The 27,835-nt window shown below is 43.7% G+C and overlaps 1 long non-coding RNA gene across 1 annotated transcript; it reads left to right on the top strand.

Moving 5' to 3' along the window:
• Positions 1 to 27,087, top strand: LOC309615776. Its single transcript, XR_014237072.1, has 2 exons — positions 1 to 7,609; positions 23,012 to 27,087. It is a non-coding gene; the product is annotated as an uncharacterized lncRNA (long non-coding RNA).
• The last annotated feature ends 748 nt before the right edge of the window (positions 27,088 to 27,835 follow it).

Genomic DNA, 27,835 nt, shown 5'->3' on the forward strand with positions numbered 1-27,835 from the left:
TTGGCAGGAGGAGGGGGAATTGCTTGTCACCTGATGTGTTTGTGGTGTTGGTTCTGCCGTTCTCTTCCTTCTTGCTTTTTCTTCACCTTTATTCCTGGTTTTCTTCAGGGCCTGGGCAGAGCATCCCTCCGAAAGCATGGCCCCCCTGGAAAGTGCCTGAGACTAAATCTTCATGAAAGACTAAGCATATGAAGGCACATGGTAGGGATATTGGTGATCCTACAAGGATCATCTTATAGGGAAGGGGAGGCAGCAGTGTCCCGTAACAGCGGGAAGATTTGCATGTCACCCCCTCCTCATGCCACCTCCCAGGTCATCCCCATCACCTCTCCCCACCCAGCTGCAATTAGATGCCCATGTGGCTACCTTGATGCTTCTCTGTCTAGCACAGCATGTGTGGTCCTGTTCTGCAGCCCTAGGTTTACACCCCTCCGCCTCCTGCCCCTGCAGACAGTAGCCTCCCTGAGGATTTAACTCTGTGTCTCTGGAACTTAGCACAGTGCCGGTCACATGGTTCAAGTCAGTTTCGGATTTGTCGGTCTGCACCAAGTACATGAAATGTCCCCATTTATAGTAATACTTACCTTTTAAATGGGATTAACAGATACAAACTACTATATCTAAAACGGATAAGCAACAAGGATACACTGTATAGCACAGGGAATTATACCCATTATCTTGTAATAACCTATAATGGAGTATAATCTACAAAAATACCGAATCACTATGCTGTACACCTGAAACTAACATAATATTGTAAATCAACTCTACTTCAATTAAAAAATAAGTTGTGTCCCAGGGCCTCTCAGTTTGAAGACAACTAGAATGTTTCCCATTAACCAGGGAGAATGTAACAACATGAAGTTATATCCATAGGGTGGATGCAAGTGCCCCGGTCACATTCCTTTGTCTCAGCCCGGAGGTCACGGACAGCTTTGGTGGGCAATTCTCATCCGCTCCTGAGATGGGCACCCTCTGAAATAGCTCCCTGCGGGGGTCTCCTAGTTACATGCCTAGTTATAACCCCCACTCCTTGAGCATGGGGTGGACTGAGCAACTCACTTCTAATGACTAGAATCCAACAAAAGTGATGGATGTTACTTCTGAGGTTAGGTTATGAAGCTTTGACCTTGGTCATGCTTGCCTTCTCTTGCTCTCTTTGAGGAAAGCCAGCTGCCATGTTTTGAGCTACCCAATGGAGGGACCATGTGACAAGTAGGCCTTCTGATCAACAGCCAGCAAGGAACTGAGACCCTTAGCCCATCAGCCTGTGAGGAACTGAATTCTGCCAACAGCCACCTGAGCAAGCCTGAAGTTATCTTTTCCCCAAGTCGAATCTTGAGATGCCTGCAACCCAGCTGTAACTGTTTTTATTTTTTAACATCTTTATTGGAGTTTAATTGCTTTACAATGTTGTGTTAGTTGCTGCTGTATAACAAAGTGAACCAGCTATATGTATACATATATCCCCATATCTCTTCCCTCTTGCGTCTCCCTCCCTCCCATCCTCCCTATCCCACCCCTCTATGTGGTCACAAAGCACCGAGCTGATCTCCCTGTGCTATGCGGCTGCTTCCCACTAGCTATCTATTTTACATTTGGTAGTGTATATATATCCATGCCACTCTCTTACTTCGTCCCAGCTTACCCTTCCCCCTCCCCGTGTCCTCAAGTCCATTCTCTACGTCTGTGTCTTTATTCCTGTCCTGCCCCTAGGTTCTTCAGAACCTTTTCTTCCCCCCCTTAGATTCCATATATATGTGTTAGCATACGGTATTTGTTTTTCTCTTTCTGACTTACTTCACTCTGTATGACAGTCTCTAGGTCCACCCACCTCACTACAAATAACTCAATTTCGTTTCTTTTCATGGCTGAGTAATATTCCATTGTATATATGTGCCACATCTTCTTTATCCATTCATCTGTGGATGGACATGTAGGTTGCTTCCATGTCCTGGCTATTGTAAATAGAGCTGCAATGAACATTGTGGTACATGACTCTTTTTGAATTATGGTTTTCTCAGGGTATATGTCCAGCAGTGGGATCCAGCTGTAACTTTGGTTGCACCCTTATGAGGGACCCCAAGCAGAACCCCCAGCTCAGCTGCACCTGGATTCCCAGCCCACAGAAACTTTACAAATATGTGCTGTTTTAAGCCAGTCAGTTTTGGGGTAATTTGTTACTCAGCCATTGGTAACTGATGCAACTCAACTGCCTGCTTTTCTCTGACTGAGGGCATTTTCTCCCCCCAGGAGTTTGGCATGTCCACAAGTGCCCTGGAGTTCATGTCCCCAGGAGATGTAAATCAATGAGGGATGACAGTTGGTAGATGGATACTCCAGCTTTCTAATCCTTGGGGCACAATCCTAAGGTGTGTTATACACAGTCCCTCAGAGGACCCCAGGGGGATGGAGCCTCAGTTGCCCGTTGAGGTAACCCATTTGTTAAAGCACCTTTTCTTGGCTTTCTTCCCTTCGCTGCCTTGCTTTTCCTATTTACCATGCTTCCTGGGATCACCTCCCGAACAAACCACTGGCATCCAACTCCTTTTTCAGGGTCTATTTTTTTGGAGGAACCTGCACTCAGATAAAGCCTCTATATGGTCTTTTCCAAAAGTTTCCCTGAGGAATAGGGGAATACAACCCCTATTCAGACACTCTCCAAAAGTTGTATTAATCCTGTTATTTAGGGCGATGACAGGTCTCTCGATTAGGGTGAATTGCAGCAGGATTAACATGAGCACTTTCACAATACTTTCTATCTCTTCTGTCGTTTCATAAATCTAACCATCTGCGCCACAATCCTAAGGGTCCTGGGACTTGTGACAATGACAACCACAAACAACACATGTTTTAGAGTCTAGAATTTAGAGACTCCCAAGCAATCAAATAGTGAAGCGGTGTGATGGGTCTCAAAAGATGCAGTGGATGTTGATGCCAAAGAGAATGGCTGGTGGTCTGTTTCTCACTGCCAGGTCCTCTGCCGGCTGCCCCACTGGCTGTCTTGTTGCTGGTCACAGACCTGTTTCCCAGCTGTCCTACCACCAAAGTCATAGAATTTTTCCTCCTCAAATAGTCTTTGGGCTTCTTTCTTTCTTTTTTTTTCTTTTTGGCTGCACCGAATGGCATGCGGGATCTTAGTTCCCCAACCAGGGATCGAACCTGTGCCCCCTGCAGTGGAAGTGCAGAGTCTTAACCACTGGACTGCCAGGGAAGTCCCTGGGCTCCTTTCTTGAGGGTTAGTTGAACGTGACCTTACTGCCTGGATACTCTATCATAAGGGAAGGTTGAAAATACTTTCTGGAGTAAGCCGACGGGAACGGTGAGAAAGGAGAACTTGAAATCCATTGCCCCTTTTAAATAGCTGCTGGGTATAACGCTAGCCCAGTGGTTGTCAACTGGGGGGTGATTTTGCCCCCTCTCTGGAACATGTGGCACTATCTGCAGACATTTTTGATTGTCACAACTTGGCAGGATGGGTGCTAGCTACTGGCATGTAATAAATAGAGGCCTGGGGTGCTGCTAAACCTCCTGCAATATACCATACAGCCCCCCAGCTAAGGATTATCCAGCCCCAAATGTCAATAGCGCCGAGGTTGAAAAACCCTGAATACTATAGCGAGCTCTTTAAAAATAAAAGTGGAAGGATACGGGTTTATACATCATGCTGTTTCCAAATGCAATCAATTTAGAAGCAAAAGAACAACTTAAAAAAAGAAAATAAAGAAGAAGCCAGGAAGCAGTGGTCTCATGGGGAGGCAGTGAAGCTCAGTGGTTAGTGGCATGGCTGTGAACTCAAATGGACGTGAGCTGGACTCCAGGGTCTGTATTCACTTGCTCTATGACCTTGAGCAAATGACTTGACCTCTCTCAGTATCAGTTTCCTTGTTTGTAAAATAGGCATAGTCATGGCACCTGCCTCATTGGATTGTGATAATTAAATGAGGGGAGAATGTAAAGCATCTGGTACAAAGAATAGCATCTAGGAAGCACCCAATAACTGGAAGCAAGATAGAGCCTCAGCAGGAAAGAACGGGGGCCTGGAATCCAAGTGCTGAGGAAACAACACGGCATTGAGAAAAGGGAGTGTTCGTTCTCAAAGATATTCAGTATTAGGATGGAATCCTCTCTGCAATCCTGCTTGTGAAATCATCACAGATTCTGCCTTACCACCCAGAACTTCGCTGTCTAAATTCCTGCTGGTTTTGGTTTTCATTTTTCAATATTTGTTCCTTGAATGTAAATAAACAATCCATGGTTGGGGCCTGTGGAGGCCTTCACACAAATGAGGGCCTTCTCCCCAGGAGCCAGAGTTCAGACAAGGAGGCCCAGAGCTTGACCCCATCCCGCCTGCCCCCTGCGCTTCTTAAGAGCTGCTTTGGGTTACCTCAGGGAAACAGCCTGCACAAATGAAGCAGCCCAAGACAAATAAACGCTGACCCTTCTTGGTCTGATATTCAGGGCATGAGGCCTCAGGAGAAGAATGAGTCCTCACAGGCTGGAGGTCTCCTGAATATGTCTGGTAGCTGGCTTCTGAGAGACGGGGAAAGAGAGAGAGAAAGAGACAGGGAGAGAGAGAGAGACAGAGAGAGAGAGAGAGAGACAGAGACAGAGAGACAGAGGCAGAGACAGAGAGAGACAGAGAGAAGAAGGAGGAAGAGGAGGGAAGGAAGGGAAGGAGAGAGGCAAACAGACAGACAGTCAGAGACAGACAGAGGGAGAGAGAGAGAGATTTGTTAGTTCATCAGGCCCTACAATTTTAGAGTCTGCACAGTATATGCTATAGGACCTTGTCAAATGTTATTTAATCAAAAGAATGTTGGAATTCTAATGATGGACATGACTCTTCCTACCATTCTCTGTTAGATAAGAGCATGTAATCGGATTTGTATTTTACCTTCACTAGTTATTTTTACTCAAGGCTGGAAACACAAACCTTATGTTTTAAGATTACAAAACCTCTCTCCACTCTCTCCTGCTAGTGAATGTAAATGCGCTGAGTCTCAATTTCCCCATCAAACAATTAATATCTCTATCTCACAGCACATCATTTGAAAAGCAGGATGAACGTATGGGTTACTTGTGTCATGACCGTGACGAGTGAAGATGTTGGCTATTTTCCTTGTCCATCAGTAGTTAAGCCAATAAATTCGCAGCCTGACAAAGCCATGTGCCCATCACCTTGTGTGACAAGGGGCAGAGATGACCAAACAGGCAGGCGTCTGATCAGTTTTTTCCATTTATGTGAGCAGGGGAAATGACTCGTAACAAAGAAACTTGACCAGTCCCAGATGTAAGACAGTCTGGATTGCCCAGGCTATTTAAACCAGACCAGGACAGTGCCGACGGGGAACACAACGACGGGGTATTATCCTTGCCTATCAAGCGTCCGAGGGCAGGTCAAGCCCCTCGACAGAGCCTGGGGTCCATTCTTCTCTTCATGCTTGGTCGCCCGGGTGCAATTCAAGGTCCCCTCGGCGACAGTTACTAACATTCATTGAGGCAAACAGACTCAGACCTGTCCTTCTCCCTCCCCTGCTGGCACCATTGGCCAAAGTGTTCTTCATGATTTCCGAAGGTACGGTCAGCGCCCTCAGCGCTAACAGCAGGTCTGCCAGGCGCAAGGGGCTTCAGGGACACATCTGAAAATCCGTGGTGTTTTTCCAAGCAGCCTTATTCAAACAAAAGGTGGCCACTCCATCCTGGAAAACCTGGGGGGCCTCTGAGAGCAGCCTTCCTGCAACCTTTTTCAAGACCAGAACTTTCGAAACGGGTGACTGCTTTGTAGCTCACCCCAAACCTGCCCTCCAGAGAAACACCACATCCCGAGATGCAGAGCCTATGAATTGCGAAATATGTCCTCCTCCTAATTTGTTTGCAGATCTGCTTTTAAGAAGCCACTCCTCCAAGCCAGGAATTTGATTTTATGGTTACCAGCAATGGTCCGGGAGTGGATGTGGAGGGGGAAGGAGGGCAGTGGGTGACTGCAGGCATGCTTGAACTCCCCCTCTGAATGGCGGCAGCCTGGCCGGTCCCTGTTCCATCTTCCTGTGGCCACAGGATGGTGATGTTTGGGAATGTAACTGTTAACTCTCAATGGCTGTTAACATCCTAAATTGGAGTGCCAGCAAGGCACATGCAAGTGACCAGTGATATGTGTAGGACCAAGAGCTTCTAAATCAGAAGCAAGAGGAAAAGAGGAGGGTCATTTACGGCAAGATTTTAAAAAATCCAGGGCTTTCCTGGTGGTGCAGTGTTTAAGAATCTGCCTGCCAATGCAGGGGACACGGGTTTGAGCATTGGGAAGATGCCACATGCCGCAGAACAAATAAACCCGTGCTCCAGTTACTGAGCCTGAGCTCTAGAGCTTGCAAGCCACAACTACTGAGCCCACGTGCCACAACCATTGAAGCCTGTGTGCCTAGAGCCCATGCTCCTCAACAAAGAGGAGCCACTGCAATGAGAAGCCCATGCACCGCAACAAAGAGTAGCCCCCGCTCACTGCAACTAGAGAAAGCCTGTGCGCAGCAACGAAGACCCAACACAGCCAAAAGTAAATAAATAAAAATAAATAAATTTTTATTAAAAAAATCAAAATAAAATATTGTGAACTGTTTGCTGAAGTGTATGTAAGTAAAAGCAGAACGTGGCTGAATCCACCAGGAAGCTATGCCCTGGGTAACCATTGTCATCCCCATGATGGATTTCATGCTGAATGCTGACGGTTGCCAGAGATCTTCCTCCCGTCCCTGGGAAGCTCTCCAACAACTTTGTTCACATGACTAGTTCAGCACCTCCATGCTGTGATATCACCAGGTCCGAGTCAGTAAGTTTCCCCACTAGATTGGAAGCCCACTGAGGGCAAGAACCATGCTTTCTTTATCTGTTTCCTTAGCTCTGAGGTCAGAGTGTAAATAGCCTCACTGCAAGTTAAATAAATGACTCACTGAAGTAGCATCAGAGTTTAGGAACAAAAATTCCTACAGGTCAAGTCGTCTGAGAATGAGCCCCAAAGGTGAGATTTGGCCTGACTTTTGTAGAAGGACCAAAGGAGAGGGGGCTGGGGAAAGAGTGGTACATACAGCCCCCTCCCCGCTTACTCCACCCAGTCCTGAGCGTAAGGAAGAGGACATTTTGGGTCTGGCAGAAACAGAAACAGAGGCGCAATGGACACATGAAAAGTGAGCTCAGGGCTGGTTGCAACGTGAAAGGAAAAACAAGGGATTATGGCAAATACAACTGGAAAAGTGGATCAGAGCCTTGGATTTGGGGAGTCTTGAAATAATGTTAATGGGGCCTTTTTACTTGATTCTCACCATTTTTTCCACCAGCGATTGCCTAAACTTGGGGTTGAGAAGACGGAAGCTGCCATGTGCTTGAATCCCCCAGGAGACTGTGGAGACCAACCGTGAACAAGGTGATCCTCAGGCCCCAAGCTCTGGACGCAGGAACAGGTGTCCTGACCTGCTCTGGCTGCAGGAAGGCCCCAGGGGGCGGCCCCAGGGGGCGACCCCTGCTTCTCTGTCCCTGTGGCTCCAACAAAGGTTGCTTCCAGCTCCACTGCCCAGCCCCTATCACGGCTTCAGGGGGTCCGGAGGAGATCACACAGGTTTGTGACTTCAGAATGGGGAGGGCAGAGGGACGGGAGCTATCCTGCCAGCAGGAGTTGGCTGGATCACACAGGGCCCCTGGTGAGGCTGCTGTTGAGTATGGATGAATCTAGAAGCCAACAGCCCCCTGGGAATGGTGTTGGGCCTGGATCAGACAGCTCACACACACATTCAAAAATACTTTTATTTGGGTTTGCAGCATAGATATCCCCTGGTGTCGTGCAAGTTCAGCGAATTACTGGGGATCTAGATGCCTCTTTTATTCCAGTTAATCAGATTATATTGACTGATTAAATCGGATTTGTTAATAACATTCACATATGAGCAGCGGAGAGCTTTATTAATAAGTCATTATGTTGGGGACTTTAAATACCTGGCCTTCAAAAGCAATTCCAAATGTTTTGTCTTGCAAACTTCTGGACTCTCTAAGAAAATGGCTTATGCCTGGTGTGTTACATTCCTGCAACGCTCAAAGACCTCCTTGAAAAAAACCCAGGAACGTGTCCCAGGCCTTTATAAATTAAGCTACTGCTTTGCTCTGAAAGGTATGTTCTTCAATTTTGCTTAGTGTTTTTTCCTGACCTTTCTTTAGGAGCGTTGCAATCCTGACTGGTTCTTGGTGAAGAAATGCATAAAAAACCAAAAGAGGCTCCCCTGGGTGATAAATGGATACACGTGGTCCTTTCTTCCCATTTTAGAGACAGAACCCCATAAATGGTTTGCCTGATATGCTCCCTCATTCAGGGAGGAAATGAGTTAAGGAACTGAGTGAATAGAGTTTGGAATCCAGAGGCCTCGACTTTCCCAGTTTAATAAACTCCGTAGAGGTCCATGGCTGATGGCAGCAAGTGACCTTGGCTGTGATGATTGAGCACAGAGGCTTGAAGTCAGAAGGGGTTGGAGTCCTGGGTTTTGCATGTGGTGAATCTGGCCAAGCTGACGATTCTGTGCCTCGGTTTCCTCATCTATCCCCACCTAATGTGTTTTAGGATTAAATGAGTTATCACATGTAAAGTGTTTAGGGCAGGGCCTGGCACATATCAGGATCTCAATAAATGGCAGCTAATATAATACACATCTAGTTCCTGTTACCTCTCTGATGAACAGAGCCGCAGGGAGACACCTTTACCGAGAGTTCCTTCCTCTTCAGCCGCTTCACTATTTGGTGGTGGATGAAGAATATGGACAAAGGAAACAGCACTTAGGAGGGCACACAGGGTATCAGGCAGGTGTCACATGCTCAACAGGCATTCAAAAGCCAAGCAGGCCACTTAAGCTCTAAGAGAAGTGGAGGCTGTAACAAGGCGGGGGAGCCCCAGGCATTGAAAAGGGCAGGTCTGTCTAAAGGCATCCAAATGTAATATTAAAAACACTCTGTGAGCTGTACCAATCACATTGAAGGGCTATATCCTGCCCAGACTCTGATGTAATTACAGTTGCCCCTCTGTATCCTTGACTGTGGAACCTCGGATACAGAGGGCTGACTGTATTCATTGTACGATGCCATTTGATGCTACAGGGGACGTGAGCATCTGTGGATTTTCATATCTGAGGGGGTCCTGGAACCAATCCCCCATGGATATCGAGAGACAACTGTACTGAGTTTTGAAGTGAAAAGGCAGGCAGAATGGGTTAAAATCAACGAGAGAAGAACTGAGGAAACCATATATGGCCAAAACGAAACGTGAAGACTCCTGTCCTTTGGACCTGGGATGGTCTGCCCAGTCCCCAGGGCAGAGTCAGACGTGGAGCCCCAGATGACCCTGGGAGCTTCTCCGCATCACCAGGTTAGTCATGCTTAGCCAGGGGCACCCTTGTTTCATTCAGTTCCTCTTCCTTCCTCCATTTCTTCTTGCCTTCCCTTCTTCTGTCTCTCTTTATCTTTTCTTCCCATATTTGTGTTCTTCCTTCTCCCCACTCTAGGTCTGGCATGGTGCCCAAGGGTGCCTAGGGCCATTGCGAAGAGTCAGTGGTGACATTCTGAAAGGGGGGGGGGGCAACATTGGTTCATTGATCTTATACTGGACCACACCCACTGTAGAATATTACTATCTTAAAGTGTTAATTCTGGGAAGAGGAATTAGCATAGCAAGAAGGCCTGAGTAGCAAAATAAAACCTCAAAGAAGAGTTGAAGAAAAAGTGTAAGACCAGAGTGCCAATGAACTTAATTTCTGGTTCATCCCAGCAGGGACCAGAAACTAGTCAGAGACAAAAACACATTTTCTGTGTTATAAATTGTACACAAAAGAAATCATTTCTTGTCCTTGGCTATTAATCCATTATATTTGGTAAAGTCGCTTTTTCCCCCCTTATAAACTGCGAAATTTCTCCAGATAAACCATAAAATAGTATTTGGATCGAGTTACATTATCTACAAACATCAGTGAGAACCACACCCTGATCATCCTGTGTGAGAAATGGATCTCGACTAATTGAAGAATGAGAAGTTAAAGGAATTAAACCAGCCTCCCAACAAAGGAAAGAAAGCAAATAGTCCAACAAGGAAAATAAGAAATATGAAACACATGAGTCTAAGTGTTAGTGGGAGTGAGGTGGTGAGGAACTGTGGGGAAAATATGGATGGCTGGTCCATTTTAAGTATAATATTAGAAAGATAGCCTATGAGTGTCACATTTTGTATATGGCCCCAGGACGTAAGTTTAGTGTCAGAATGACTGGAGCTCAAATCCTTATTTTCTCTTTATCTCTATAATCTTAGATGTGCAAATATACCTTCTTGTGCATTATTTTCCTCATTTGGAAAATGAGGATAATAACATCATGAAGATCACATGAGTTAATGTAGGTGAGTTATCTAGACCAATACCAGACAGAATTCAGATCTGAAAATTGTAGCTGTTTTTATTGGTTGGGGCAGATAAAATCACCCAATGTAATAAAGTTTCCTCCAAATCTAATTACTTATCATGAGGTGTTCCCTCTTCCTCTGTGATTCAGTTGCATTCTGCTTCACTCTTTAGGAGAAAGAGCTAAGCTTGGAGCATCTTTGTTCATAACCTTACCCTCCCCTCAGTTTATTGCCCTTTGAATTTTCGTGATAATTGTTGTTCCTATTGTGATTTCTCTTCCTTAAAAGTGTTCTCTGCTTCTAGGATTACATGCATCTCTGTTTTTCCCTTTGAAATCCCAATACAATGACAGTATTTTTTACATGACACAACCCCAACAGAAATGAAAAGATAACAGCAACAAATTTTGGAAGCTTGTAAGCATTTGGATGACTGTTGACCAACTTGGCTGACCCAAGGTGGCAGAATCCTAGGCCAATGGTGGGGAGAGCAGAAAAGCAGCTCAATGTTTTAGAGGACAGTCAAAGGCTCAGGAATCCATGATACACGTATTTATGGAATTGGGTTTGAAGGTGAGGCTAGAAACATGAATATTGATTAAAAGTCCTTTAAAGAGGTAATTTGCTTTCTAAACATCTTCTCTTGCCTGTGTAGCCCAGGGACTATTTGTTTTTTTTTAACATCTTTATTGGAGTATAATTGCTTTCCAATGGTGTGTTAGTTTCTGCTGTATAACAAAGTGAATCAGCTATACGTATACATATATTCCCACTTCTCTTCCCTCTTGCGTCTCCCTCCCACCCTCCCTATCCCACCCCTCTAGGTGGACACAAAGCACCGAGCTGATCTCCCTGTGCCATGTGGCTGCTTCCCACTAGCTATCTATTTTACATTTGGTAGTATATGTCCATGCCACTCTCACTTCCAGGGACTATTCTTTACCCATTCTGGAAGAAGATGAGTGTTATTTTCTAGAGAGGATAAAAGAGGGGGAAATACCAGGCACAGTTGACAGTGGAGATCCTGTAGAGAAAGGGGACTGAATCCCAGCTCTCTTCCCTCACTAAGCTTCTAGAATATTAACAGACAGTCAGGAGAGCAGATAACCCTTTTCTGGGAAATTTCATCAACTCAAGAGAAAACACATAAAGATATTAATACTAGAGTTTCCCTAAGGTAATGGCCCAGCCAGATCTTCTTACACTGAAGCGCATATCCAATAAGCCCCATCCATGAGCTCAGAGCTTATAAGCAGAGCTTAAAGCTTTGCTCTTAAATATGAGCAGACAACCAAGGATTACTAGACAATTGAGGTAAGCTTTTAAAAATAAAGATGGAGACCAAAACAAACAAATAGCAAAAAAATAAATTGGAGAGAGACCGGATGAGAAAACACTTAAAACTATAATTAATATTTTCAAAGAAGGCATCCATGAAACAAGAAGAGGATGCTATAAAAAAAATCAAGGAAATAAAAGAGAGCTTTTGAAAATTAAAAACACTATTGGTGAAATGGAAAACTCACTAGAGGGGTTGGAAGATAAAGTTGAAAAATACTCAGAAAGTAGAACAAAAAGGCAGGAGTGAGGGAAAAGAGAGAAAAGATAAGACTAGAAAAATAGAGGGAATGAAATCATCATTAATTCAAGAAAATTTCACAGAATGAAGTGCCTAGAACAATGGGTGAAAATAATCCCACATTAAGGTACGTCATCATTAATTTTCAGACTACTTCAAGGGAAGAGACCATAGGCTTCCAGAGAGGAAAACCAAGCTACATAGGATTGGAAATCTAAATGGCTTAGTTTCTCAATAAGAATTCTGAAATCTATTGATGGATTGAAGCCATCAAAATTCTGAGGGAAAGTTATTTCTAGAGTGGGACTCTATATCTAGTCAAATCTCAAACCAGAGGGTAGCATAAAAACATTTTTGGGCTCACAGAATGTTTAATTTCCAAGCACTCTTTGTTGAAAATCTCCTGGCAGAATAAATCAAGAAAAAGGATGACATGATTTTAGGGAACAGGAGATCTAACATGAAGAGCCTCCTTCTGGACGAGGGTGAGGCACCTGTGTGAGGCATGGGGAAAACCACATGGGTTGGAGCAGCCGGGGTTTCCAGGAGAGAGAGCTTCCAGATGAAAATGACATAAGAGTCGATGCATCTGAATGTCTTGATTCAGACAGCTGAATGTCTGTAGACAATTCTTGATGAAATTGGTGGACAGGTTGAGGTTGACTCAATAGTAAGTACATACAAAACTAAGCAAAGAAAATAATGATTAACTCTTGGGAAAACAAAATTGTGCAGAAAATAATCACGGAATAATATTATTATTATAATAATGCAATCACTCATTATTGATCTAACCAAAGTTACACACACACACACACATAAATAGACTGATAGATAATATACTGAGAAGATGTATGAGTGTTATGTTTTTTTTTTTTTTAATTTTATTTATTTATTTTATTTATGGCTGTGTTGGGTCTTCGTTTCTGTGCGAGGGCTTTCTCTAGTTGTGGCAAGCGGGGGCCACTCTTCATCGCGGTGCGCGGGCCTCTCACTATCGCGGCCTCTCTTGTTGCGGAGCACAGGCTCCAGACGCACAGGCTCAGTAGTTGTGGCGCACGGGCTTAGTTGCTCCGTGGCATGTGGGATCCTCCCAGACCAGGGCTCGAACCCGCGTCCCCTGCATTGGCAGGCAGATTCTCAACCACTGCGCCACCAGGGAAGCCCCAAGTGTTATGTTTTTTACATCTTTTTTTAATTGAAGTATAGTTGATTTGCAGTGTTGTGCTAATTTCTGCTATACAGCATATCAGTTCAGTTTTACATACCTATATGTGTGTGTGTATATATATATATATACACATTCTTTTTTAAAATATTGTTTTCCATTATCGTTTATCATAGGATATTTTTAAAAAATAAATAAATTTATTTATTTATTTATTTTTGGCTGCGTTGGGTCTTTGTTGCTGCATGTGGGCTTTCTCTAGTTGCAGCGAGTGGGGGCTACACTTCGTTGAGGTGCATGGGCTCTAGGCACACGGGCTTCAGTAGTTGTGGCTCGCGGGCTCAGTAGTTGTGGCACGCGGGCTCTAGAACGCAGGCTCAACAGTTGTGCAAGGGCTTAGTTGCTCCGCAGCATGTGGGATCTTCCCAGACCAGGGCTCGAACCCATGTCCCCTGCATTGGCAGGCGGATTCTTAACCCCTGGGCCACCAGGGAAGTCCGTATCATAGGATATTGATATAGTTCCCTGTGCTCTACAGTAGGACCTTGTTTTTTATCCATTCTATATATAATAGCTTCCATCTGCTGACCCCAGCCTCCCACTCCATCCCTCCCCTGACCCCCGCCCCCTTAGCAACCACAAGTCTGTTCAAAGTGTGAGTGTATTGATGGAGTGAAAGAGAGCTAAATTCTCATCTTCCATAGTGGAAAGACAAAGTATAATGATTTTTATCTAAAAAAAAAAAAAGGAGGAAGTAACCTCAATAATCTGATTTAATAACGTTTTCTGCTCTATCCAAAAGGTAAAGGAAGAAAGAAATATTCATGAAGCCTTTTTTTAAAATTAAATATTAATATTTTAATTAAAATATTTAACCTAAATATTAGGTTAAAAAACTATATAAATAAGCTATTAGGGATATGGAGGTTAATGGCAAGAGAGAAAGCTAAAAAATAAGAAAGTGGTTGCCTCTGACCAGGAAAAAAATGAGAGAAGATGGGCGTGACTACTGCTGTTTTCTGTAATAAGCCTTTTAAAACGATTTCACTCTTTAAATGTATGCATGCTTAACTTGCGTATAAAGAAACCAACAAAAACACAGATGTGACTCTCACATCACCAGCCATTTTATCTTTGACAATTTAATCAACACATATTGCTGCAATTTTATATATTACTCAGTGGAAATAATGCATTGCTCTTGTACCACGTACCTGTGCCTTTCCCAACTGTGTTACCTTCCTCCATGGCACTTGCTTTTGGATGTGTTGGAAATTCAATTTGAAATTGTGTTTTGGTTACTCTTCTTGAATCTCCCCATCAGCATCAGCAGATAGATCATTTTCTCTATTTGGCTTTTCAGGAAATAGCTCATCTCTAGTCTAGCCTTTACAGGTTTCCTTAACAAACAGCTTTAATTTTTGATCTGTTTCTGGGTCTGCGGCAGGCATATTTGTTTCTTTTGTTCTGCATCCACATTTGTGTTATTGTTTGGCGGTGAAATTACTCCTGAATACATACAACCAAAGGAAGAACTTGAAGATTGCCTAAGATTAGAAGTATGTGTATATGTTAATGATAGGAAGTAAACTTCTAAGAGGTTGTCCTAAGAACAATCAGAGATGAAGTTAAAGATATTCATATAAAGATGTCCATCAAAACCTTACTTATGACAGAAAAACATTGTAACGCCCTTAACGTCTAACTAGAGGGGATTATAGTACATTCAAATGGTGGAGCTGGATGTAGCCATTAGGCAATATATTAAAGAGAATATCTATTGATATGGGAATATATTTATAATTTGTTGCTAAATGAAATAAATAGATGAGTAGACCAAAAGACCTTGTGTATGTATCAGTGCATAATTTTTGTAGAATTATCTATGTAAATGTAAAAGAAAGGAAAGACATATTTTAAAATACTTAAAGTGGCCATTGCTGGCAAGTGAGATCTTAAGTAACATTTACTTTGCTGTGTTGTTCCCCAAGCTTTCTTCATGAAGCATGAATACATCTTATAATTAGGGGGAAAGTGCTGGTTTAAAAACAAAATCAAGCAAAACACAGAGCCAGACATTTTTGTTGCCACTGAGAAGAATTGGCTTTGCTGGAATTAACATTATTGGAAGCAAGAGAGTAGGAATCCTTTAGATTGATGCTATCTTTTCCATGGTTTTGGATTTGGAAGGTTAACATATTTTGAGCCAGTTGTGTTATTTGTTCTGGCCGTGTGAGTAGGCTTGTTTCTTATCTTATCCTGGATTCTTTCGATTACTGCCATTTTAAAGTAGTTTATAACAGTATGGCTACTCAGACCATTCTAAAGTATCAGATTTAATAGATTTGCTACTTGACTTAAATCAAAGGCTCTCTAATTGGAGAGCCAAGTAACCTGCCAGTTCCTAGGCAATTAGAAGATTAGACTCCCTATATGTTTTTCCCCTACCTGCTTAGACAAGAGGCTTTTTGTTACCATATAAATCTTTAATGCTTAACTTGAAGCAGCAATTATTACAAGGATACTGAAATTTAGTAGAACACTCACACTAGGCCATAGAGGGGAGGGTGCAGAAATGGTATCTATAACAGCAGTTGAAACGGTGCCAATGGAAGTGGGCTTGAAATGACAGCTAACACTTGTATAACTGCTTACAAGATGCCCATGCCCTGAGAATGGTCCAGGGTGGCAGGCAGGCAGAAGACTGATGGTTTCTTGCATTTTTACCCTGGTCCCCAATTTTAGACAGACAACTCTGTGAGGCAGAGGATGGTAGCTGGATTTTAGAGCTAAGCCATCTGAGCCCTTAAAAACAGATCCCCTTGAAACACAAGGCCATGTCTGTCCACCAAGCAACCATAGAAACACATATGGAGTGACCTTAAATCAGTTGAGAACCTCATGGGACAGTGGTGTATCTGAAAGTCTAAAATAATCGCAAGAGTGATTTTTCACTCACAATCTCATCAAAAGAGTTGTGTTTGTGGGGCCTTGGGAGAGGCCCTCAGTCCCAGACCGGCTCTCCAAAGCATGCAACATGAGGAAGTAGGCATAAAGGTAGCACTGGCAAGTGAATCCACCAAGCCACAGGACGAACACCAAGAAGTAGTTACATTGTGTAGCTACCGAGAGGATAAGTGCTTTCAAAGGGTGGTGAGTGAAAGACCACTTTTTAAGGCTGGCTAACCATTCACCGTAGAATGAAAAGGAAGTTCTGAGTTTCTGGGAAATCTCTGAATATCTGTGAAGGAGTGCTCCTGATTGGATCCACCTGACTCTTTAACCATCTCTATTAGTATCTCTTTAGCACTAAACGGCGCTAAACTGCTTTTTATTTCTTCACACTGTGCAAAATATGGTCTGCATTGTCTATGAATGTTTTCTCTTCTGCTATCTAGATCCCAGATCCCTGATCTTGTGCCCAAAATCCATGCATGGGTATCACAAGATTCAAGAATTCCCTGAAAATTCACTGTTAAATTGTGTATTCATGGATATGACCCTTAAAGTGGTCCCTAACTCAAAAAAGTTCAAGAGCCACTGGTCTCTCTGTGTTCTCTGCTTGATGAGGGGAGAAATCTCATCTTTAATTTGCTTTGTATTACTATTTAATGTCCATTTGTTGAAAACTGGCCCAGTACCATGCTTGGTGCTTTCATATATATTCTTTCATCTAATCCCCATCCAACCTAAGGAGAGTTCATTAATGTCATCTTCATTTGATCCTGGAGATACCAAGTTCACAGTGGTGAAGTGACTCGTCAAGGATCTCACCACTAATAAATGTCAGAACTGTGTTGTGGTTGGGCTTCCCTCTCCCCTGGAAAGCAGGACCTGGTCTTCCCCAGAACTCAGTACAGAGGGCCAGGCATGACCCAAGGCTCTCTACACCTTCAGTAATCAAGATGCATTGACTCCACACATATGTGTTAGCATACGGTATTTGTTTTTCTCTTTCTGACTTACTTCACTCTGTATGACAGTCTCTAGGTCAATCCACCTCACTACAAATAACTCAGTTTCGTTCCTTTTTATGGCTGAGTAATATTCCATTGTATATATGTGCCACATCTTCTTTAATCATTCATCTGTTGATGAATAGGTTGCTTCCATGTCCTGGCTAGGGGCAAGATGGGAATAAAGATGCAGACCTACTAGAGAATGGACTTGAGGACACGGGGAGTGGGAAGGGTAAGCTGGGACAAAGTAAGAGAGTGGCATGGACATATATACACTACCAAATGTAGATAGATATCTACCAAATAGATAGCTAGTGGGAAGCAGCTGCATAGCACAGGGAGATCAGCTCTGTGCTTTGTGACCACCTAGAGGGGTGGGATAGGGACAGTGGGAGGGAGGGAGATGCAAGAGGGAAGAGATATGGGGACATATGTATATGTATAACTGATTCACTTTGTTATAAAGCAGAAACTAACACACCATTGGAAAGCAATTATACTCCAATAAAGATGTTAAAACAAAAAAAAAAAGATGCATTGACTGCCTGACTGGCAGCCCTCGACAGCGGATATTGAATATGGGTGATGGCAATATAGCCATTCAAGAGTCAATCTCTGTAAGCTTGATGCACCTTCAAACCCTAAAGGATCTTCCCCAGCCAACCTTGCTCTCCTTCATATTGAAAGGATCCCTAATAGAACTGCAATTAAAAAAGACAACTTGTCATATCACTCAGCCTTAGAAAGGAAGGAAATTCAGACACAGTCTACAACCTGGATGAACCTTGAGCACATTAGGCTAAGTGAAGTAAACCAGTCACAAAAAAGACAAATACTGTATGATGCCACTTACATGAGATGTCTAGAATAGTCAAATTCATAGAGACAGAGAGTAGAATGTTGGTTGTCAGGGGCTGGGGGAAGCAGGGAAGAAGAGTTATTATTTAATGGGTATAGAGTTTCAGTTTTGCAAGATGAAAAGAGTTCTGGAGATCGGCTGCACAACAATGGGAATGTGCTAAACACGACTGAACTGTACACTTAAAATGGTTAAGAGGGTAAATTGTACATTATATGTATTTTACCACAATTAAAAATGAAAAGACAGGGCTTCCCTGGTGGCACAGTGGTTGAGAGTCTGCCTGCCAATGCAGGGGACACGGGTTCGAGCCCTGGTCTGGGAGGATCCCACATGCCGCGGAGCAACTAGACCCGTGAGCCACGATTACTGAGCCTGCGCGTCTGGAGCCTGTGCTCCGCAACAAGAGAGGCCGTGATAGTGAGAGGCCCGCGCACGGCGATGAAGAGTGGCCCCCGCTTGCCGCAACTAGGGAAAGCCCTCGCACAGAAGCGAAGACCCAACACAGCCAAAAATAAATAAAATTAATTAATTAATTTTTTTAAAAAAATGAAAAGACATATTAAAAAAATATATATTAAAAAAGACAGCTCGTGAGCTCGCTTGGAGTGAAGGTCTGTAGATTCATGGCTCTGAGTGTGCCGATCGTTCACCCCTCTCCAAGGAGGACAGTTGAAATGGTAATTGCCCTGGAAACATGGGCGCGATTGTGAAGCCCACGTGGACTCCCCATCCACACACCAGTTCCTGGGTCTGTGTTGGCAGGCTCCGCCTGAGAAGTTAGCTTCCAGTATCCTTGTTTTCAGGTTTGCAGTTCATCTGAGCAGAATGAGGAACTGTTCGTAGTGAATTCCTCTATCAAATTTTGTTCAAAGTGCCCCTTTGTTTCTCTTTAACAACGTACAAAGCAAAAGCAGTGGCTTTTCCCCAGCCGCCATGTACTACACACAGGCGCCAAGACCAACCACCGACAAGGAATTCTGCCAGGTCCCGTCACTTCCAGCGCCAAGAATGCTTGCTCCTGGAACCCAGGAAGTCTCTCCACAAGTCATCTGACCCACTGGCAGGCCAGAGCCCCTGGGCCACATCGACCCAGAGAGGAGCGAGGTCATCAAAATGAATTGCTGATTCTCAGAATTTAAAGCCTGCAGCGACCAGAGCCCCGTGGGCAGGGCCACTCTGAATGAATTCGCAGCTGTGCCTGGCCAGCCTGGGAGCTTTGGACGCATCACAGCAGTGAACTGGGGGTACTCCAACCCAAACAGATTTGTAACAGTGGCACAGGCGCCGGGACTGCCAGAGCAGCATTTGTGTCCGACAAACGGGGCCTCTGTCGGGACAAAGGGGGCTCTTAGGGCTCTTTCTGTTTTGGCTGCTTTATACCCAGCAAGAGCCAGGGGACTTCTTTTGTCAGGACAGGGAAAACAAAAGTGATTTATTTCATCCTGCACCCTCGCCATGGTCTTTGTGGTCAACCAATGCCGGGATGCTGGGCGGCCAGCGACCCTAACAGGCACTGCTTACTGAGGGCCTACTAAGGACCAGGGACTATTCTAGGTACTGGCACGTGCTGCCTAATTTAATCCTCCCAACAATGCTGTGATGTAGGGATTATCTCCACTAGAGTCATGTGGGGACCGAGACAGGGAGAGGTGAAGGTCACATGGTTAGTTAACCGTGGCAGAGCCAGAACTCAGACTCAGGCTCAGCTCCTTCCCAGCTGACTGCTGTCCCCAACATGGACCTGCTCCAGGTGTCTGATAAGCCAAAGGTAGTCCTCTTCTCTGACCTGTCATCTCCAGGGATGCTGATCTATCTGGAAGGCCTAGAATGTTCTTGATGTTCAACAAAGACTTGCAGCAAGTGAAACCAAACTCCCTCCCCCCCAAAAAAATATGAGGGGGTTGAAAGTCACAGAGATTTTCTTCTGAAAGCCACAGAAAATGTTCCTGCTTTAATACAAGGAGGTTGACATAAGCTTTCGTAAAAAACGTTAGGATAAAGAGAAATGAAGGTCAAAATTTCTATTTCTATTTGTGCCAGCATCCCCCTGTCTCTCACATATAAGGACCAGAAGCTCCAGCTGAACATGGTCCTTTTGGTTTTTCACTGCCAATTAGTTCCAATCCCTGGTAACAAACTTGATATGTCCTAATGTTCGGTCACCTTTCCCCATCCAGATGTACCAGTTCAGCATTTGTGGCTTTTCCTAAAGAAGGGTCCAGGGCAGCTGACCTCTCCTTTATCATTTCATTATGGGCCCAGAAAATGAGACAGCCTTTCAGCGTAGCTCGTCAGCATGTTAAAATGCCAAATGAGAAACTCTCTGGCACAGTGTGTATGAATCCAGAATTTCCTTGCACAAGCCCAGTTTATCCTCTGTTGTGGCCCGTCGTGCCAGATGGGATGTACTGCTAATTTATCGGTTCGCTGACTTTCATACACAGACTTCTCCCATCTCACCAACCACTCGTGTCACGTTTTTCCACTAACATTTTAGGCAGAATCCAAACACTGGCTTAGGGAACTAGGTACGTGGATGTTCCAAGTTTCCAGTTCTAGTTCTTTTTGGGGTGGTGATGGGTAACTGTGGCTAAGCCATTGTCCCCTCAGTTCTCTGTTCCTGAGGACTCTTGGGGACAAGAGCATAAACCAAAGGCTGAAGAGTCAAAAATTTAAAAAAGTAGTGGAGGGTAAGCATTGCTGGGAAGATAGTGAAGGGAAAGTAGAATTATTCTCCCTTTGAAGCTGAAGCAAAACCTATTCCCCATCTACCCTCTTTTTATTCCCCCCAACAAATGTTTGTTGAGTATCTACTCTTTTCCAAAATGTTAGATACCGGACATATAGTAGCATTTCCATCAGGGTCCTAGCAGAAAAGCAATGGTACCCTTGAGAGCTCATGAAGGGACTATTTGCAAAGGGGTAGGCAGAGCTAAAGGAACCAGTAGAGGGTGAGGAAGACCCTAGTTTAGCAATAACAGGAAGCTGTCACCACTGCTAAGCCAGAGAGGCAACAGGAGGCAACAACTAAAGGAACCAGGCCAGGAACGTAACTGTAGGAGTGGGGCTTCCAGAAAGCATCTCTGGCCTTAGATGGAGGAAAGCATTTACTTTCAAGTCTGGGCCCAGTGTTGAGGAATCTGGAGTAATAAATACCCCAAATGTTGGTGGGCCCAAATGTAAGCCAGAAGGTAAGAGGCCAAAGATGCAGTTCTTAGAGTTCTTAGAACTCATCCTCCCAACAGGGTAAGCAAAACAATAGAGGGAAAATCTTTTCATGAATTAGAAAGCAACCACTTCCAAGCTCACATGGGGGATTTACTATAGACAATGGAAAGCTAATTTCAAAACATACCCGTATATTCATTACAGCAGATCCCCCAAGGGTTCTCTCCCAAGCAGCATTTTGTTGGCATACTTTGTATTTCATTTACACTTGAAAGTCATACAGTTGCAACTTTAAAGATATCCTGTAAATCCTAGTTTTTTTTCAATTTCTTCCTGATCTTCTCTACTTTCAGTCTAATTAGCTGAGATTTCCTTGAATATTTCTACAAGAGAGGAAAGTGTATGGGGCCTAGGTACCAGAAAGTAGAGGTTGAGCTTTTATAAGTGAATACCCTGCCTCTCAGTTTCTTCTTGCAAGTCTGACGATCTCTTTTGGGAAACATGGAGCAGGTGAGAAACATGAGAGGACAGGAAGATTTGGAAGGTTGAATTATCTGCTCTTTAACGGAAAGCAAGGAAGGATGCAATTGTGGAAAGAGCTTTGGCTTTGGAGTTAGACACGGGTTTGAATTTCACCTCCGTCACTTACCCTGGGCAAGTATTTAACGTTTCTATGTCTCTGTGTGCTCATTTCTAAAATGAGGATAGTTAACAAATACCTCCTAGGGGCTGTCTGAGGATTGACTGGGATGAGGAAAGCAAAGCATCTGATACAGAGTCCAGTACCTTCAAAAACTGTCAGTTCTTTTTCCTTTCCAGAAGTCCGGGGCACAGGGCCCTGGGAGAACACTAGCAATATGAAGGGCCAGCTGGTTGGGAAAGACGACTCAGGGGATTGTATTTGTTTCCTGGGGCTTCTGTAACAAAGTATCACAAACTGGGTGGCTTAAACAGCATAAATGTATGGTCTCTCAGTTCTGGAGGCTAGAAGTTCAAAATCGAGGTGTCTGCAGGGTTGGTTCCTTCTGAGAGCTGTGAGGGAGACTCTGTTCCTTGCCTCTCTCCTAGCTTCTGGTGACCTCAGGCAATTGTGGAAGCTGGTGGACAGATCTATGCAAGGCTGTTGCCTATCATGAAATTGGGCCTGAATTTCCCCATAGATCAGAGGCTGGCAGTCAGGAGGAAAAGATCAATAGGATATAGGGGAAGGGCAAGAGCAAATGGGAACCCACAAGTGAAAATGAAACCCTCATGAACAAACTGGACCCTCGTTTGTCTCTTACCACCTCATGCTCAGTGACATTGGTGGCCTGCAGAACTGAAGCCCTGTGCTTCAGAGCTGCAGGTACACCTGGCCTTGTACTTGGGAGAAGCTGAAAGATGAGGTTTGGCAGCAGCTGGGGCAGCAGGCCAATAGCCAGGAGATCCAATGTGAGCTACCACAACGGGGCCTATTTCAACCTTCAGACCATAAAAAATGGCTGCCTCCACTCCTCCTTCCAAATATCATGCAAACTTCTCTTGTGGGCAACCCTAACCTGGGACCCTTCGGGGAAGGGAATTGGGGAAATGTAGTCCCAGATTAGCTGAACTGACTCAGTAAAAACCCATCACAGGGTTGCACTGCAGAGTTATAACTTTATCTGTAGGCAGTGGAAACATAGAAGGTTTTAATGGAGGCATCTATTGGACGAAATTGATATTTCAAGAAAAATTAATCTTATATATTGTATTTATTGTATATTAAGGAGGGTTAGAGGAAGATGAAAATGGAGACACTATAGTTAAAAGTTTATTGTAATAGTCTAGGACTTTCCTGGTGGTGCAGTGGTTAAGAATCTGCCTGCCAATGCAGGGGACATGGGTTCAAACCCTGGTCCGGGAAGATCCCACATGCCGCAGAACAACTAAGCCCGTGCGCCACAACTACTGAGCCTGTGCTCTAGAGCCCACCAGCCACAACTACTGAGCCCACGTGCCACAACTACTGAAGCCCATGCGCCTAGAGCCCCTGCTCCGCAACAAGAGAAGCCACCACATTGAGAAAACCCGCACACTGCAAGGAAGAGTTGCCCCCGCTCGCTGCAACTAGAGAAAGTCCAGCAATGAAGACCCAACGCAGCCCAAAATAAATAAATTAATTAAATTAATTGAAAAAAAAAGTTTATTGTAATAGTCTGGGTATGAGATTACAGAGGCCTGAACAAGCGCCCCAGGGGAAAAATGGAAATTAAAGGCTAGACTCTAGAAATATTGTACAGAAAGAATTAATAGAGCCTGCTAAGTAGCTGAATTAGAGAGTGAAGGCCTGGAGATAGAATCCAGAATGCTTCTGAGGTACTGAGCCTGGGCAATGAGGAAGATTGTGGTCTTTGAAAGGAAATTATTTGTTTCAAAGCTATTCTATTCTAATAAACTAGACAGTCTACTCTATTGAAATGCATTACTGACCTTTCAATGTTTGGAACCATTAAACAGTTTAAAACTGTAGGACAGCAAAGAAGTGAATGACTGTCTTGGAGGACTGATAAAGGGGGAGAAGGAAATTCCACAGAGTTGTTAGTGAACCTGATTGCTAAGGACTCCTGTCTGGTAGAAGGTAATTGAGTCAGAGGTGCCCTGCAGAAAGATGCCCTTTCCTCCACGTTTTCTGCTCTACCCAAAAGGTAAAGGAAGGAAGAAATATTCATGAAGCCTTTTTTTTTTCTCTTAACTTTATAAGTTCTTGATCTGGGTTTCTTAAATTCCTTTGAGTTTCAGGAAGCTTGTAAAGTTTCTAAAGCTTTTAATGAAATGTTTGGTGTTTAGTGAAGACATGAATTTTTCTGGAGGAAAGACTGTGGCTTTCATCAGACTTCCAGAAAGGATCTGGTTTCTAAACCGGTGAAGAGTCTTTCCCTTAGAGAGAGACCTCTTAGTGTAGTGACTGTCTCCATCCGAACTCAGCTTATTCTGTGTCCTAGCGTTGATCCCTGGCATGGGACCTGTGGGCACAGGGAGAGCGAAAGCCCAGACAGTATGAGAGATGATGGGAAACAGACCCCGGACAGAGCAAGGAGCCAGCTTCTGACAGTTTCTTCCTTCTCTCCTGCTAAGTAAAATTGGTATGTAAGTATATCCTCCACTTGAAGGGGTGGAGACTAAGACCTCCTTATTTTGCAAGGGTTGGTCTTTTGTACACACCACAGCAGGTGCATAACCAATGTGCACTACGTACTTTTCAGGAGGCTAATTGATTAAGGGACTCTTTCCAAAATTTCTGCTTGGGACTCAAACACTGAGGCCATCTACAAGCTAGCAAACTGCCTTTTCTTAGATGTTGCTTCCTGCTTCTGATTATAATTCCCCGGGCCAAGCTTACTAATTGGCTTGTTTGCCTTGAGTCTACTTTCTTCTAAATGCTGACCAATCATGTGACTAGCTAATTATAACAGGGCTGCAGAACACAGTTGCCACTTTTTGGATTCCCAGCATCTGAATTCTCACATCCATGTTGTGGGGAATCCCCCATGGTGGTAGTAGAGATGGAAGGTAGACCCCCAACTCCCACTAAGAAAGCCAGGATGGCAAGCTGTTTCTTCTCCCATCCCTCTGGCATCAGGATGAAGGCACATGACCTGCTTGGGCTAATCAGACACTCCCACCAAGGACTTCAGCCTTGAATGAGTGACGGAGAGACAGATAAATGATAAGATGGAATTTTGGCAGCTGTGTGGCTTCAGTGTCCAATGGTTGGGGTGCGTGTGTAATTTGGCAGTGGCAGAGCCCTGGCAAGCTTGGTTCCTCCTGCTGTGCCTCCTGCGGGATGTCTGCTATTTTAAAATCATGTTTCATAAGCCCGCCTACCCATGTTGTCAGTGACTTGATATCCTTTCAACAGATGCATTTTTGCATGAGTTAACCATATTTGATTTCTGTTGCTTGCAATTAGGAACCTTGAGCAATATGGGGAAAGAAGAAAGATAGTCTCTCAAGCCTTTTGAAACACCTTTACTGAGCAGCATGGGTCAAAACGGAGGCCTCAGCCTTTGAAATGACTCTTATGATGGTTAGTTTTATGTGTCAACTTGACCAGGCCGCAGGGTGCTCACATATTAGGTGAAAAATTATTCTGTGTGTCTGTGAGTGTGTGTGTGGATGAGATTAACTTTTAAATTGGTAGACGGAGTAAAGTAGATTGCTCTCCATAATGTGGGTGGGCCTCGCCGAATCAGTCGAAGGCCCTAACAGAACAAAAAGGCCGACCCTCCCAAGATTACAAGGAAATCCTTCCTGCCTGACTGCCTTCAGACTGGGGCACTGGCTTTTTTTCCTGCCTTCGAACTCGAACTACACCATTAGCTCTCCTGGTTCTTAGGCCTTTCGACTCACACTGGAACTAAACCATTGGCTCTTCTGGGTCTCCGGCTTGTTAACTCACTGTTCAGTTCTTGGGACTTGCCAGCCTCCATGATCATGGGAACCAATTACTTATAATAAATCTCTTTTATACACACATCTTCCTGGTTCTGTTTCTCTGGAGAACCCTGACTAGTGCAACTTCCCATTGGGCTTGCAGGAGGACCTAACAGTTCAACCCAGGAGGACCTCCTAGTGATAGGCTATAAAGTTCCAGATTGGAGTCTCCCCTCCAATAAGGGATGGGCCACTTGAGATAAAGGTTGGGTTGTTGTCTTGACCTTCTGGCCAAGTGGTCTCTCTCTTTGTCTCTCTCTCTCTCTCTCTCTCTTTTTCCTTCAGAGATACTATGTGTAGAAGACCTTTGTGCAAATGGCTCCCTGAGAGTTTGGGCTATCTGACAAGAAGTGTTTTCTCTTTTGGGCCTAAAGTATCATATACATTTCTATCTCTTCTTTTTGAAATAAATCTTTTAATTAATGCTTTGAGAAAATGACAACTATTTATTATAAAGAGAAAAATTCAGAGACTATCACAGAGAAAATAAAAATTACCTGGGTGATTTAATTATGTATATCTTTCTAGACACATTTATCATTCATTCATTCAATTCATTGATTCAACAATGGGGGTTTACTGTGTATGAGGGGATTGATGCCCAAATACATACAGATTGTCCTTGGCCCTGCTCCATGGAGCTTATAGTCTGTTGGAGAAGACAGACATTGATCAAGATGTGTCCGTCTCTTACATATGTGGACACATCCACAGGGCTAATTTCTTAGTAGCTCCTAAAATGGGTTTCTTCTTTATAACACAGCAAAATCTTCCTTCTTGAATGTTTGTTAGGTCTCACGACACCGGGCAGCAGACCAAAATTAGTATTTTCTATTATTTTCTCCTAATTTTTTTTAGCATTCCAAATCTGTGCAAGACAGTGAGAAAAATAATAAAAACTCTCCAAACCATCCCTATTACCTTTATGACTTGCATGATCAGACTCTCAGCAAGGTGATCCCCCTGCTATATTCTGATTCACCCCATTCCCTCTGTAGGTTCTATACTTGTGTTCAGCTTTATTTTCTCTGGTTTGCTCCTTTGTTGCGATGGTGCAATCTAGCGATCTGGCCCCCCGGGGCACTGTTCCCGCCAGTGCTCTGAGAAGGTGTTCTGTGCATGTCCTGAACTTCACCTTTAGCGAATACTTACCAACCACTGTGGTGTGTTGCATACAGGTCTCCGTCTCCAGCCCAAAGCCCCACACCCAGAGGTGTCTGCTGGAAGAAACTATATAAAGTAAACAGGGACATAAAAATTAGGAGGGAGATCACTGGAGCAAATGAAAGCATGTATAAATAGGACAGCGGAGTTCTAGTACAGACAATCCCAATCCTAAAAATTTTGAACTTTAGCAATACCATTCTAGGGCAAGATTGTAAATAATTATTTTTTTGATCCAATGATTAAACCTTACGGTAAGTTACATTCACAAAACAGGAAGTCCCTATATTATAATTTGTGCTCAAAAAATAATCTAGAAAGAGACTACACTGTCAAAAAGAAAGTGTAAAGGACCAGGAATTGGGAAATTTGATTCCAGTGCCAGTCTGCTTTTCAATCATTTGTTTTGTGTCTGTAGTCGACTCACCGTTTTGGTGACTCAGGTTTTTCCCCTACATTTCTAGAATAAGAGTACCTATTCTAGATATCACCAGGTTACTTTCAACTGAGGTGATGATAATATATAGAAATTTGGAAATAGTATCACTTATGATAGTGCTTGAGAAGGAAAAAATTTTAAACCAAACAATACTATTTGCTATCCACATTTCTAGACAGTTATCAAAACCTAGCCCTTATCCAGCATGTGACAGAGAATTCAAAATTGTTTTCTGCAAGGGCTCCAGTCTTTTCTGGATTCTCTATGAAAAGAGCCAACTCCCCAGAGAGCTCATATATTTACCTGAACTTTAGACATAAGAGGTTCATTGTGTCTACATGTTCCCTTCTCTGGGAGAATGTGGAAGTGAGGAATTTGGCCTACCATATAAAATTTAAAAAAATCAGCACAGACTTTGGAGTTAGAGAATGCTGGGGTCAAAATCTAATTCCTACCATCTTATTGGTTGTATTATCTTGGGCAAGGTATTATGTAATTTCTCTGAGCCCCAATCTCTTTATCTATAATAAGGGTAAAAGTAGCTTCCTTAGAGATGGTAGGAGGATTCACTGAAGTCATGTTTGTAAATGTCTAGTGGAGTATTTGGTACAGATTGGTTCA

Source organism: Balaenoptera borealis (assembly GCF_965194805.1).
Source record: "Balaenoptera borealis genome assembly, chromosome: 18".
Classification (NCBI taxonomy): Eukaryota; Metazoa; Chordata; class Mammalia; order Artiodactyla; family Balaenopteridae; genus Balaenoptera; species Balaenoptera borealis.